The following is a 16,935-nucleotide window of genomic DNA, read 5'->3' as shown; positions in this document are numbered from 1 at the left end:
CCCATAAAGGGAAGACATCTCTGATCAACACTAGCAGAAAACTACATTCTCTCATAAAAACATCCAAGGCCAACTTTGAGAGAAAAATCGCTAAGGACACTAAAGATAACCACAAAGCCTTCTTCAGCTATGTTCAGAGTTAGTTAACAACAACAAAAAATACACTGAACCCACAGATATTGCCAACATTCTGGCTGACAGGTTCAGTGCAAATTTCTCCCCTCCCTCACCCCCAAAAGAAGAAATACTTATCCCAGCTGAATGCAATCTCCCTGTCATCTCAGATGTCCAAATGAGAGCCGCCCTCAACAAAGCTAAAAACACAGCATCAATGGGACCTGACGGTATCCCGGGTTGCGTACTACGTGAACTCCAAGAAGAGCTAAACCCGCACATAAAAATGCTATTTAACCTTAGCCTTACTACAGGATATGTACCTGAACACTGGCGTACAGCAACAGTGGTCTCACTCCACAAAGGGGGTACCTCTACAGACCCTGGGAACTACCGCCCCATAAGCTTAACCAGCCTGGTCTGCAAAGCCATGGAAAGAATCATTATGGAACTCATAAACAGAGACATTGGGGACCTACAGACACTTGACCCCACCCAGTTTGGCTTTGTAAAGGGCAGATCCTGCCTTTTGAACCTGATTGACTTTTTCAAAACAGTCACTAGAGCCATTGATGAGGGCAAAGCAGTCCATACAGCCTACCTGGACTTGACTAAGGCCTTCGACCCAATACCCCCCTCAGGCATCATAGATAAGCTCAACAGCTTAAATGTAAACCCTTATGTCACTAGATGGGTTGCAAACTGGCTAAAGGACAGAACCCATAAAGTTAAAATCGCTGGAGCAATGTCAGACTCAAAGCCAGTCATAAGTGGTGTCCCACAGGGATCTGTCCTGGGACCCTCTTGTTCGGCATTTATTTCTCAGATGTTAAAGCAAACATGGGAGGGTTGTGGCTAACAAAGTTCACAGATGACTGCAAACTAGGTGCCATAGTCGATACACCAGCGGACACATACATCCTACAAAAAGGCCTCACAGAAACGGACAACTGGTGCCTGAGTCATGGCCTTAAACTAAATGCCAAAAAAATGTATAGTCATGCCCTTTGGGAAAAACAAAGTACCCACAAATTATCACATAGACAGCAACCCACTGAGTACGGAAAAAGTAATCAGAGACCTAGGGACCCAAGTCGACAGCGACCTTTCATTTGATACCCACGTTGCCAAAGTGGTTAGAAAAACATTCTACCTTGCACACCTTATCATGAAGGGATTCACATCCAGATCCAAGGCTGTCATTGTACCCCTATATTCCTCCCTCATCAGACCCATGATTGAGTACAATGCCCCATTTGGTATGTACCTCACCCGGCATTTGCAACAGCTGGAGAGACCACAAAAGTACCTCACCAAGAGGATCAAGGGTCTCCAACATATGTCTTATTCTGCCAGACTAAAGAAACTCCAGCTCTATTCAGTAGCATACTGCCTGCTCAGAGGTGATCTCTGCCTGACGTACAAGGCCATGTCCAATCAGGAACTGACGGACATGCTCCACCCCAAAAAATCCAAATCCATCAGGACCACGAGAGCTAAAGACTTAAACCTTGGCACAAGTATGAATAGGACATGCTGGAGGGATAGATTCATAACCCAGAGGCTTCCCATGCTCTGGAACAAGATCCCAGTTCATGTTTGGCAGAGCCTTTCACTGACCCTCTTCAAGAGAAATCTTGATGAGTGGATGGGAGATCGTAAGTTTACCCCAGGGATCACATCTGTGTCACTACTAGACAGAGGCACAGTATTCTAAATCTATTCTGTGCATTTTTGTGCCATTTCATGGGGTGGTGAAAGCCACATCACTATGGCTAGGCTTACAAATGCCCCAGGGCAGACAGCCTAGTACTAAACTATGAAACTATGAAACTATGAAACAATGATAATGTGCCCCCGGTTGACAGTAGACACAACAGAGAGGCAATAAATATCTACCATGCCGTGAAAAATAAGATTGTATCCACACAGTTCTGCCACATAGCATGCCAACCAGAAAATGAATGGACTCAAGAATGATAGAGTGTTGCCATCTTTGAAAGAGATATACATTAGCTATACACAATCCAATGTCACACAGCTAAATGCATACAGAGGTACTATATTAGACAGAAAGCTTTGTGTCAGTAGCAACAGTTGTTATACCTAGCTGAACATGTACTATTATGTAGGTAAGAGGTGGCCATAGAAATCAGCCACCTTGGTGTTAAAGTATATATGTTTGGATGTAAGCAACCAAATACCTGTAACATGTTACTGTATGTCAATATGTAAGAAACAAATGTATTTTGGCATTTTAAGACAAGTCCATACAAGCAATATTAGATATTAAACTCTATCAGGCAAGTTTTGCCATAAAAAACAAGGAAGTAAATTTACAAATGTAGGGCTTTAGTACTGGACTTAGCCATCATACATTAGACTGAGGTTACCCAAAGTATGGAACAAATTCCTGCCAAACATAAAGATGTATTTTTCCTAAAATTTATTAAAAAATAATCTTGTTAACTGGGATATGTTCCTAGATGGTCATTGATCCGAACAGTGTAGCCAAATTTATGAAAGATATGAAACTTATGAAGCATGTTAGATCATAAGGATCATGCAGGGAGATGTCCATATTAGACACTAGTGCCAAACTGGGTGTAAAGTCCACAACCATGTGGGCATGTCGCATTGCATGCCTGGAGGCCAAGCAAATTATGGAAGAAACACATGTCAAGGCTTTGTGTATGTAAATGTGCACACATTCTGAATATAAGATACTGCACCCATGACCAGAATCAATACAGCATGAAAGATAAGAGGCACTGGAAACTGATGCAAGAGGTTGTATATATGCATTTGACCTCTTCAGCAAAGTGAATATCAAGAAATAGTGAAGTATATGACAGGCATACAGTTCCAATACATACAGGACACCCATGAGGTGTGAAACATCTGATTGTAAGATATGCACTGATTTATGCATGTGTCCAGGGTGTCATATGTTATATGGAACAGCCAGGATGTGTCCAGGGTGTCATATGTTATATGGAACAGCCAGGATATAGCAATACAAACAGCTGTCTAGCAGCTTTTTGGATAACAGTGTGCAGGACCCCACAGAAACTTGTGTAAAACAGGAATGGAGCATGCCAAAACGTACATTACCATGTGTCTGTAATGCTTGACAACAGACTACTTGCATCTACAACAAGGAATATGAGAGGTATGTACTAAGAAACATATATAGACAAGCTGTCAGAGTAAGTCAACAGGTGAACATATGTATGTGGAGGTATGCAGTGTCAGCTATGTTATACAACATAGCACAGGTTGATACAAACTCAAAGAATAAAAAGTAACCAAATACTAATAAAAGTAAAAAGAATATAGGCCACCTTGTTGATGTAAAACAGTCTTTATAACAAAACAACAATTCCAAAAATGAGCGCATTCGTCTACAAGCTAGACTTCATCAGATAAGAAACATGCACATCTGCTACCCTTTACTTAAAAAACATTTCCCCTATATGTTAACCAATTAACATTTAAAAGGGAACACCTTTTAAAAATTCACTTTTTAAAAATTTCTTCTTTATACATTACCTAAAATACAATACCTAAGAAAACATTCTAAAATGTCTATGAATTAAATAATTTTATCAAGATAGGCAAAGAAAATACAAAGAAAAAATATCATACAACTACGAAATGTCTGTAACACTTACATGTACCAACCTCATACCCCAAATGATATAATATTATTATTATTGACATACATTTTATCAAAATGTTTGCAAAGGACATCCATACATCCCAAACATTTGTTTATAACAAACAAAAACTGAAAAAAATAAATAAAATAATTATTGAAAAAAATACATATTTCAAACAGGAAAAAAATAACTTTTTGTGTAGTGTGAAACTTGGACAAAACCTTTTAAATGTTTTCTGCCTTAGATATTAGAACAGGCTTGATGGTTACATATTCATTCAAACAAGGTGTAATAAAGGATTTTAATCTCAACTGCCATTTCAATTCTTTACCCAGAAAAGCATTATTTATGTCTCCCCCCTTGAGGTTGTTTTCTGTGATGGAATCAATAATACCAAATTTAAAACCATTATATGCTGGGCATACCAAAGAATGTTTATATAAGGCACTCATCTCTTTCCCTGTTCTTATATCGTACTGGTGCTCATACATTTTATCTTTTAGTGCCCTTTCAGTTTTTCCTATATAGAATGCATGGCATCCATCACATTTAGCCATATATACTATCATCCTGGTTTTACAATTTCCCTTACAAAATCTTACCACACTATTTAAACCATTGTTCAACCTGATCCATGTAGCTCTAAAAATCATATTACATGAATTACAGTTACCACAAGAAGTGGTAGCTTTAAAGATGCTTTTCTGTCTCTCACCTTGCTCAAATGTTCCTTTGAAATTTTTTCCAGTTCTGTATGTAAAAAGGGGTTTGAACCCAACTGCTTCATATACTTCCTTATTTATTTTCAGTGTATTCCAGTTGTTTCTGATTATGTTAGTAAATGATTCAGAAAACATATTATATTCTAAAACACAGGCCCCATAGAAATTTTTACCTGCCTTCCCTCTTTTTGTTGTTGCCTTAGGTAATGTTTTTTCCAAAAGTGCCACATATTTACTTCCCCAGCCTCCATATATTTCATCTAAAGTTTCAATGACCATATCCGCAGGGTACCCCCTTTCCAAGAATTTTTTACCCAAAAATATGAACTCATTTGTCAAGTCATTAAAGTCAGAAGTCATTCTGGCTATTCTGACAGCTTGACCTTTAATGAGGCTTCTCTTTTGCATTTGAGGGTGGTGACTAGTGTAGTGTAGATAACTGTTACACCAGGTGTTCTTGCAGTATATTTTAAATCTGAAACCGTTAGATGTTTTTATAATAGTAGTGTCCAAATAATTTATACTGTTTGTATTCCATGTGTGTGTAAAAATCAAAAATGAAGTACTCTTATTAATGTAATCCATAAATTGCCCTAAAATGTCCTGGGTACCATCCCACAATATAAAGATATCATCAAGGAACCTCAAATAAAGCCTTATATATTTATAGAAGTGACTGTGAAATATATGCCTATTTTCCCATTCAAGTAAAACTAAATTGGCATAAATGGGTGCGCAAGCTACCCCCATAGCCACACCACTCCTTTGTTGATAATATTCCCCTTGGAAGCTTATATAGTTATTATCTAAAATCACTTCCATAAGTTCCAAAGTTAACAATATCTTATCATTGGAAAGAGTGGAATACTTGTAAAGTCTTTCTCCAAAATATTTGTATCCTTCTAACCTAGGAATACTAGTAAAAAGGTCTTTAATATCTATGGTCAAGAAGCTGCAGCTCTCTGTCCATGTATCTTTGGTTAGTTTGCTTAGAAATTCCCACAAATCTTTTATGAGATGTGAAGTTTTATCCACTATTTCTTTTGTATAATTGTCCACTAACACTGCAAGGGGGTGAGTCTTAGAGATTTTTGCTGACACTATGGGTCTAAAAGGCAGTTCTCTAATAGATTTATGAACTTTTGGTACACCAAAAAAGCATGGTATAGCAGGATACTTCTGTCTTAAAAAATTACACGTTTTAGTATCTATCCTATTGTCATTCAAGTATTCCTCCAACAAGGAATCTATTCTCCTATATGCTATACTAATCTGATTTTTTGATACTGGTGAATATGTAGAAGTGTCTAACAATATATTCATGATTGCATTGTTGTATTCCTCTACACCAAACAATACAACCCCACCCCCCTTGTCCGGCTTCATAATGCGACAACTACTCTGGACTACCAATTCTTTTAATAAATTCATTTCATCAGTAGCCAACTTGGAGTGTCCTGCCTTCCACCTGTTACTAGCATATTCTTCATAAATCTCTTCTGTTACAATTTTTTCAAACATTAACAACACAGGGTTCAGGGGTGGATTGTATGTACTACTTCTCACTAATTTTGTAAACATAATATTATTGTCATCTTTTTTATAGTTATTAGTATTGTTATTAGTATTATCGTAGCTGTTGCTATAACTGTTACCCTTATTGTTAAACAAAATGTTTAAATTTAACTTTCTAAGGTATAACTTAAGATCTATAAGCAAATCAACTACATCACCATAATTTGATTTCAAAAATTTGAAACCTTTAGCAAAAAGTGTCAAATGTTCCTTAGTCAAAATAAGTGTAGTATAATTGAAAATTTTGAAACCCTTATACTCAATGAGGATACCTTCCGTACCATCTATCGTTGTTATTTCCCCTTCCTTGTTACCTTCTTCCACCCACAGTTCATCCCATTGGTGTCGGGTGTTTGACCTGTGTCCGAGGGGTACCTGATTTTGTTTGCCAACCGCTCTGACCTTCTTGGTACTAAAAAATGTTCACTATGTTCAGGGAAGGAATCTAACTCATCCAGGGGCCTGTGGATGTCTGTGCCTCCTGCTAAATCTCCATCATTCACAAATGTTCCATTTTCCACATATTGCTTCCCTCCAATATCCCTATTGTTGAAAACAGGATGTATTTTGCTACCAACTTTATTGAAGTTTTTATATGGACGAGGGTAAGCCTTACCCGTCTCATATTGCTGTTTGTCCCTTGCATATTTTTTCTGTTTTCTATTATAAATGTTTGAAGCCCTTTTGTCTATTTTAACTAACAACCTGTTATATAACTGTTCGTATTCTGAAAATAACAGGTCATTAATGATGTCAGCATTTAATCTATTCACTTCAACTGTTAATTTTGACAAAACTGCTTCATTACATTTAATCAATCTTGACACCAAACCCATACCACATTCATTGAAATAATCATGAAAATCATCAATAACTGCTTCTGTGTAGTTTATACCAAAGGGGTATTTAAACACTTTAAGTCCCTGTGGTATAATCTTGTGGTTCAAACAACATTTTAGATAACCATTGTCAATTTGCAAACATTTCAGTTTAAACAGTTTCTTTTCCAATAAAAAAAAATCATCTCTATCAGTGTTGACGCTTCTTTATAGCTTTCACCTTTAGAATTATCATTGTGATGAAAAAAACTACCATTTGAATTGATGTTAAAATCATATTTTCTATTCATCACTTCTTTAAAGCATGTAGAAGGTAAAAAACCTACACCGTGGTGCTTTCCATAAGTTTCCGTATTTCTAATTACATTAACTGAGTCATGGTGTTCTGAAACAGATTTTTGTGCTAGCAAAACAGTACCTCTTTTTTCAGGGATTGTTCGACCACAAGCCCGCCCATCTTTATCTGGACCAGTCCGAGAACAGGAATGGTGGCAATGTCCTATCAATAATGAACCCTGTTGAAGAAAAGTTTCTTTTGCAGCACCTGTGACCATCAAAAGTCCACCATTACTCACACACAGACCTTCCGAGCATGGGGATGACGTCAACATCGCTGCTGAAGGTTTTAAAACTGCCAAGGATGTAGATTCTTTGGTAACAGTGCCATCTCCTGGTTCGTTTTGGCTCAAAAGTTCAATGAGCCTAGTTAAATCACCTTTTAGTGAAGCCACTTCTTCCCAGACTTTCATTACTTCTCGCTCTGTTCTGACCACCCTGTCAGAATTGTAATTTTCTTCATTCAGTAAGGCAGTAGAATCAGAGGATAAATCATCCATACTGGGTAGCAACGATGAGGTAAATTATAATATTTTAACCTCTAAAGGCAGACAACTGGAAACTGCAGATGTGCATGTTTCTTATCTGATGAAGTCTAGCTTGTAGACGAAAGCGCTCATTTTTGGAATTGTCATTTTGTTATAAAGACTGTTTTACCTCAACGAGGTGGCCTGGATTCTTTTTACTTTTAATAGCACAGGTTGATGTAAAGTCCTGTGTTTAGACGCATGAGAAACACTAAAGGACCATAACTATCCCTCAGCAGGAAATGCTTGCAATGACAATGTAACCTGAACAAATTCATGGTGACACCAGTGTAATAGCAAACGTGTACATCAGGCATAGAAGGTAGTAGCTGGTGGGCCACCCATCTTAAGAACATGCTGCAAAGGCGACACAAGAAGAACAGAATGAAAAGATCACAGACTGAGGTCTTAACCACTATAAAATAATATGCGTCCCTGAAGAGAGTGGGTGCTGTGTCAATGAACTAACCATGTCTCTAATTTTATATGCTGCAGTGGCAAATGGACAGTCACTTCTCTCAGCCGTATAGGTGACAGGGTGGCTTGGCTTCTGTACAGCGTTAAAAACATACGGTGTGATACAGATATTATCTCCACGAGTAAATATGAGTGGACCACTGTCCTGCCTCAGCAATGTCTACATTGCTGTTTGCAATACTGACCGTGCAGAAATATGCATGTATGTGTAATGTAGTAGTATGTCTGTTAACTGCTGGGACTGAAATGTGAAGGTGTCTGTCAGGTGGAATTCCTACAGGTGGAGATCAGAGGACTGCATGAGCTACATACAAATTATCTAGTGTGACTATACTAATGGCAGCAGTCCATAAAGTGTTATGTCATTTGTTATGGAAAGGCAGTGCAATTTGTAAGAGAATACAAACAGGATACTAAGGACACCAACTTTTCTACTATGGGAAACTATGCCCAGTATTGTCAGCAATGGCAAAAGGCTGTCATATCATGTTTGCTATCATGCTGAACCTGTCCTAGGCCATGATGCACATCTGCTCCTGCAGTACCTAACAAACTACCTGGTGCATCACATCCTGAATGCCATATCCTAATCCATGTATATAGCAGCAGCACAGGCTGGAATGCTGTCCTGAAGTTTGGGTAGCTAAACTGCCTTGGACTTATTACTGTGTCTCTCCATGATCCATGGTGTGGCATGTCAGTATCTGGTTCATTTATCTGGTGGGTTGCCCTTTGCTGAGAAATCTATACATAGGCACATCCCATCAATATAAGACATGATGCCACCATAGGAAACATTACTATATCACAGTACAACTGCAGTACATCACAGGATCTTTACTACAGCATACAGAATCATGAAGATTTATATATATATATATATATATATATATATATATATATATATATATATATATATATATATATGCCAATAGATAACAGCTATCTAAATAATGACAGACATATATCTATCAGTGGCTTGTCATGTGCCAGTTTCCACAATGTAGCCCACAACATACCAGGAATGGCTGTACACACTACAACTTACAAGTTTTGGCACAATAACAACACAATCACAGCACCTGTTCAGGAAATATGAAGGAGATGGATATAATATCCATGTGTATAATACATGTAAGGATGACTCTACAGAATTTCACAATGTTTCCACAAAGAAGAACAATGTGAAATAAACAAGACACACCCCTTTGTAATGCGCTTTGCCTATGTACTACATAGATATGAAAAGTGCATTTGACATGTCAACTGCTTACAGCACAGTGCTCAGTGTATTGTAAGCATGTGCAACATGCAGTGTTCCACATGAGTGGATAGGTTAGAGCACCAAAGCTCAAGCTGTTTGCAGGTATATGTAAGCATGGATTGCATGGGTCCTGTCACATGATATGCATGCCCAATCAATGGCCACCCTATAAAAGTGGTCAGTATTCTATTTCCTGTTCAGTATGGAGAAGAACATATAGGCTGTTCCTAAGCCACTGCAGTAGCTTATCAACTAACATATGCGACGTGCGTGCAGTAGCATGCTTCAGGTGACCACCATCACACATGGCCATAGGAACACAAATGGATGGTGGGTGAGACAGTTGTTGAAGTGTTGATAAGTACCAGACAATTGACATGTACCAGTGTACCCATGCAATATTTATGTTACAGGTGGGCCATATAGACGTCAAAGAAATGAACATGTTACCTACAAAAAATACATAGATGTTACAACATCTCAGTGTGTTGCAGTACAGGGGCACATGCTGGCTATACCATGCAGACACACAGCTGCACAGCAGAGAAATGGAAATGGCAGTAGGATGTGCTATAGCACCATATTTGGCAGGCAGCAATGGCATATATATTCCACGTGTTAAAAAGCAATAGAAGCAGTCATGCAGCGTGCCATGGATCAAACAACTCACATATACCATTTGTACCATTTGGGCCCCTCCAAAATATACACATCAAGCTGTAGCTGTAGGAATATGGTGATAAAGACTGCATGTAATATTGGAATATGGATGCTGAGTGTCACCACTGTCACTATTGTGAAGTGTATGCTATTTCCTGTTAGTGTAATAGTGTTGTATGTGTCACAAAACAGGATCATGCATGGCTGTACACTGCTCCTATGTGGAGCACTGTATTCAAACAATCGCACAGCATATTATCATTGGGAGCAACACACTGTCACTTCACATATCAGCAAGCTAAATGCTCCTCACATCACACATACTGCATTTATTGTGCACACAGAATGGCTATTGATGAGCAGAACATACATATTATTGGGCTGTGCTGCAGTCATTTCTGCCTTGTACCTGACAAGTGTGCACCTGTATACTATTGACCCTGGGATAAAACGTGGAGCATGGCAGCTGTCAGATGCACATGTATGCAGTGTTGTCTGACACACAACTATATCTGTACAGTGTGGATGAAGCAGATGCATGCATGTCAGTAGCGAGCATGCCAATTGTGACCACATAGAAGTTCCCTGTGGAAGACTATTTACAGCCCAAATGCAGTCCACATACCCAAAGCATGTGTGTACCACATCTCTAAACTGTACATTCAATGAGGAATGTAGCTCACATTGCATGTTATGTATTCCATGGTCTATGTTGTTCCATATGGAAAGTTTCAGTCACAGTTGCTTTTTTCAAAACTTATCCTACAGATATTCTTTTTTTTTTTTTTTGTTAATATAGCTTTTTTATTAAATCACAACTAAAATAGTGACAGAGGTACATCTACATTTATGTAAAAGAAAACAAACCCTAGCAACATTGTTTCATGCACTATACACACATGTAAGTTTTTTAACATTGATTCAGTCTGACACATGCATTGTTCATTTCCTTCTTCCATTAAACCTCAATCCTCATACTAAATATTATTCTGTATGGATTTTCTCACAGATTCCATTTATGTCTAGCTAATTTGCTCCTGCCATTTCTTAAGGATTCTACCAACACTTCTTTTGTCTCCTTTTCAATATTTATTACTTAAATTATTGTTAATTTAGATGTTGATCTCCTTTTTCTAGTAACTGTTTTTTGTTTGCTTTGTTTTTTATTTTTTTGGCAACCAGTAGCATTAAACTTAATATGGCCTTACTATGTCTATGCAGTTCAGGACCTCTTTCCCAGCTCAAAAGAATCATTGCCTTATTTACAATGATTTGCTCCCCTAATATTTTTGACAAATCATGGTACGGTAGAAATAAACGAGAAGTGGGGAAACTCAACAGGAATTATTCAAAGAGACTGACAAAGATTAAAGTATGCAGAATTTCGGGAATCTCACAGAACAGGAATAGGAGCATCTGCAGAGTGTTAAAAGCAAAATGCAAGAGCATTTGGACAATATATATGAGTTTAGAAAGGCTGCTCTTAAGCATGTATTTTAGTAATAATTCCAGAGCACAAAATATTTAGCATAATGGGTTAGGACACAGAAAGTCGAAAAGGGTGTCACCAAACTTATGGAGCCTATTGAATACCACAGATGTTGTTGACATATGCAATTATGTCATAACACTCAATCATACATCAATACATGTAAAGTAACACATTTTAATGATGATCTAAGTGTTTTAATTCATGTTTGTTTGACATAAACAGCCTTTGGATGTAGATTTTGTCATATGTACTATTTCTTTTAAATATATATTTTTTCGCAGATGTATTTTGTGCTGTATATCACATGTATATGATGTCATCTTTATTAAATGTATAATCTCATTATCAACCATATTTGTGAATGCCAGTTATTTAAAAATAGTTTCTGTCTGATTAATAGGGGTTGCACTGTAAACGCTGTCATAGACAAAATTATGGTCTGCTGTGAACTTTTCCACTATTAAAGGAGTTTATTTGGATATTTGACAGTACTGGTCATAATCTGGATTGTATATATGTATTTTGGTAAACCTTAAAATTTGTTTCCTATGAACCTGTGATCTGGTTCTACCACTATTTCTTTTCCTTTTCTGACACTAATACTGATCATTTGGATGGTTCACCAATGCCAAAACTTGTTAATGCTGACTTACAATACCATTTATCAAAAATAGCAGGGAAGAAAGGAAACGTTGAACAAATAAAACATCAAATGCTGTTAAAGACCCCTACACGCGCGTGCGCGCACACACACGCACACACGCACGTATGCACACACACACACACACACACACACACGCACACACACACAGACACACACACACACACACACACACACAGTTGGACTATATTGATGTTAACGATCATGTAAATATTTCTTCTTATGATATGCAAATGAAACATAAATCTATGTTGAATAAAGGTTTAGCATTTATTCATTCTTATTATGTTCCTCCTTATAAGGTAGTGCTCCATTTAAAGCTTTTTCATGCCAACATAATTTAAAGTTTTGATTTTATACTTGTCCCCATATAGAACAACATGATACTCTTACTGTAGCTTTTTAAGCATAAGAAATCAGACTTAGCCTCTCCATACTATCTCTCTGTGAATTGTTTGATTGGTTAGTTTTCCATGATTCAGTAGTGCAATATGACATAATTGTTTATGAATTATTCACCCACTTTTAAATAAATCTGAGAAATGTACTCACAGAGTTAAGAAATAAGGAACATTTTGTTATCACTACAGCAAATGAGGGGTAGGTGTCAGTGCTATTGGGCAAGACTGAATATATTGCAGAGACAGAATCACAGCTTTCAGAGCATATATTTTTTCAGAAACTATGTTTAGATCTCGCTACATATTTAAGGAGCAGATTGTTAAGTTCTTTTGTCTTATTGGGTTGAGAAAACAGTTATATCTTGTAAATCACAATGGGAATTGAAAATGGAAGATCATTACAGATGTATTTGTATATAATGCCAAAAATAAAATAAATATAAGAAACCTACTCCATAGCATTAAAGATTGTTTTTTGAATTGTACTACTATCTACTTTTTTAACTGCATCTCCAGCCATTGTTTGAATAAATACCATCTAGAATTAGGTATTCAACACAATTTTGTTTTCAACTTATTGAATACAGGCACATTGAAAATGTGAAATATATGGTGTCTCTTGATGTAACCTCAATGTACACTAGAATTCCTCATCAGTCTGGGCTGGAAGCTGTAAAATATTGCTTAAATCATATCCAAATACATAGACCTAAATATTCCCAGTTTGTTTTAGAATTACAGGAAATTGTCTTTACAAAAAATGTGTTTTATTTTGGGCAAAAATGTTGTTTACAAACTAGAGGTATGGCCTTGGGGGCAACATTTGCTACGATATATGCAAATATTTTATTGGATATTTTGAGGCAGAACAGATGCAGGATGCATTTATTCAGAGAGGATATGATTCCACCTGGGTACAGAAATATTGGGGGAAGGTGAACAATATTACTCATAGTAATCGACTAAAATATGAGAATAAATGGGATAATGGACAGCAGCCAGTTTGATTATTATCTATGTCAATTTTCTTTTCAAATTAAAAAGATTTTAATTAGGCATTGGTCTATAATGTTCAAGAATTCCATCTTTGTTAATATAGTAGCAGAACATTATAGGATTACTTACAAACAAGGTAAAGCATAGGCACAATGTTTTTCAACTTTTAAGAAAGGATGTTATACAATTAAACATTCTCGATGTATTTTGAAAGGTAATTACCATTGTGGTAAGTGTACAACATGTAGAATAATATGTCAGACTAAATACTTTACAACTATTAATAACTCATGCACTTATGAGATTAGATTGCTCATTACTTGTACAACAGAATAGGTATTTTATACATATTGGTCTTCTTCTATGTGGGTCAACATTTACTTTAATTGTTATTGCTAACATTGGCAGTTTTGTCTTTTTGACAAAAACACGAAAATATAGAATGCTTGACAATAGGGAAAGAAGCTGAATTATTAATTTATGGGCTGTGAAATATCCAGGATTGAATTAAATAATATAAAAGATGTAGTGTAATTTGGCCATAGTATTTTATATTATTTTTCACCACTAAGGTGTAGTATGAGATTATGTAGATTTTATACCGAGTAGCGATTTTTTTATACATATTTGTGTAGCAAGTTTGGCTTCCAGAAAATTATTTTTTGGGTGATTAGGTGCCAGTGATGTATAGGGTCCTGGTATGAAGTGTGCATACTTAATTTTCAATTCTCTACTTGTATGTTTGACATAAATAGCATTTTGATGTTGATTTTTGTCATATGTACTATTGTTTTTTATATATATTTTTGTCTGCAGATGCATGTTGTACTGTATATTACATGTTTATGATGGTAACTTTGATACTTGTATAATCACATATGTGAACATCAGTTATTTAAAACTAGTATATATTTGATCAATGGAAATTTCACTGAAAAAAAGCTGCCACAGGTGAAACTATGGTCTGCTTTGAACATTTCCACTATTAAAGGCATTCATTTGTATGTTTGACAGTGATGGTTTTTGTCTGGAGTGCAGATGGATGTATTGTTGTGAGACAAAATGTTTTTTGTGGAAAGAAAGACCAATTGCATCTGCATTAAGAACTATTTTCCTGCTAAGTGAAGAATTTGCAAATCAAGAAGGTAGCACTTCAATTTGTTTTAATATCTCAGATTAAAGAAATTCCATCAATAGCTCTGTGGCAGAAAATAAAAGTTGTATACTGATCATATACATTACTGATGTTGCTTGGTAACCTGCAATAGCAGAAGCACAGATCAAATGATGGGTTATAATATTGTCAACCTGTCAGTATGAGACCTAATATAAACTTTCCAAGAGAGATAGTAATGGAAGCGGACTTTCAAAAATTCCATTACCTTAAATTTCAGATAAAGCATGGATTACTAGAATGACTTTATTGACAGGCATTTACTGGATATTTGTATTAAAACTAACATGATAGTACAAGTAAGTAAAACAGTTGGACCTGTCAAGAGTTCTGACTTTTGTTACAGAAGGCTAGTTATAAAAAGTAAATGAAAAAATGAAAATTTTCTACAACAAAAAATGAACGAGACCACTGAAAAATGAAAAAATATATGAAAACCACTTGAAATCCGAATAAAAACAGTTCCAAGCCACCAGTAGAGTCAAAAACTTTTATGTAAATCACAAATGAGCGCTTTCGTCTCCATGCAAGACTTCTTCAGATGAAACAATACAGGTGCTACACTTACTTTATATAATTGCCCTAATTACTAAATAATTAAAATTTAAAGCACCACATAAAAAATGGTTTAAAATATTGTATAATTCAATGACAAAAAAATTTTTATCACCACATTACTTAAAAATATAAATAGTGTTAATCTTTAATTTTGAATTTTGAATGGATACTTCTACCCCTTGCATAGAATCTGTTTAATTATGAACTGAATAACTCAAACTCAAGCTGCTTTTGCTGTCAATACAGGTTTAATACTCACATATTCATTTAGACCTGGGGGAATGTTGGCCTTCAACCTCAGTTACCATTTTAATTCCATATTCAGTAATATATTTTTCATATCCCTGCCCCTGATATTGTGTTTGACCACATCAATGATACCAAATTTGAAACCACTGAATGACAGACAGGAAACTGAATGTTTAAACAAAGCACTGGTGTCTTTCCCAATCTTAATGTCATGAAAGTGCTTGTACATTCTATCTTTCAAAGCTCTTTCGGTTTTTCTTATATAGAATGCCGAGCACTGCGTACATATTGCAAGGTAAACCAACATCTTAGTGTTGCAATTACCCTTACAAAATTTAACTACGCTATTAAGTCCGTTATTCAAATTTAGTGTCTCTTCCTTATAAATGTGTGGACATTGACTACACCTACCACAGGAACTAGTAGCTTTTTTAATTCTAACCTTATTTTCCACCCTTTCAAACAACCTTTTAAAATTTGTTTCTGTCTTAAAGATAAAATTGGGTTTAGTCCCCACAGCATCATACAGATCTTTGTTGGTCTTAAGTACACTCCAATTGGCTCTCACTATTTGTGTAAAAAAAATCTGTAAACATATTAAACTCAGTGACATAAGCCCCCTGAAAATTTTTAACTTCTGTGTTTTGTTCTACAGCTTTTATAAAAGGTTGTCCTAGCAACGCTTTGTACTTTGTACCCCAACCTTTGTACACTTCTTCCAAAATTTCGCCAACTAATTCTCTTGGGTAACCTCTTTCCACAAACTTTTTACCCAAGAAAATAAATTCTTCGAACAAATCGTGGAATTCTGAGGTCATCCTAGTTTTCTGACTGCTTGCCCTTTGATGAGACTTCTTTTTTGGAATAGTGGATGGTGACTTCCATAATGCAAATAACTATTGCACCATGTGTCCTTACGAAAAATCCTGGACTTGAATCCATTCAATGTTTTGTGAATAGTGATGTCGAGGTAATTTATGCAAGCTTCATTGACGGTATGTGTGAAGGAGAGGAAATCTGTACTGTTGTTCAAATATTGCATAAACAATTCTATACTATCCTTAGTACCCTCCCAGATCTGTTGTTCAAATATTGCATAAACAATTCTATACTATCCTTAGTACCCTCCCAGATCACAAAGATATCATCAAGGAATCTAAGATATGACTTGATGTTTTTTTGAAAAATGCTGTTAAACACATATCTGTTCTCCCATTCTAACATCACT

This window comes from Protopterus annectens, chromosome 5.part0 (genome assembly GCF_019279795.1).
Source record: "Protopterus annectens isolate FY-2018-M chromosome 5.part0, PAN1.0, whole genome shotgun sequence".
Lineage (NCBI taxonomy): Eukaryota > Metazoa > Chordata > Ceratodontiformes > Protopteridae > Protopterus > Protopterus annectens.
This window is presented reverse-complemented; position numbering follows the sequence as displayed.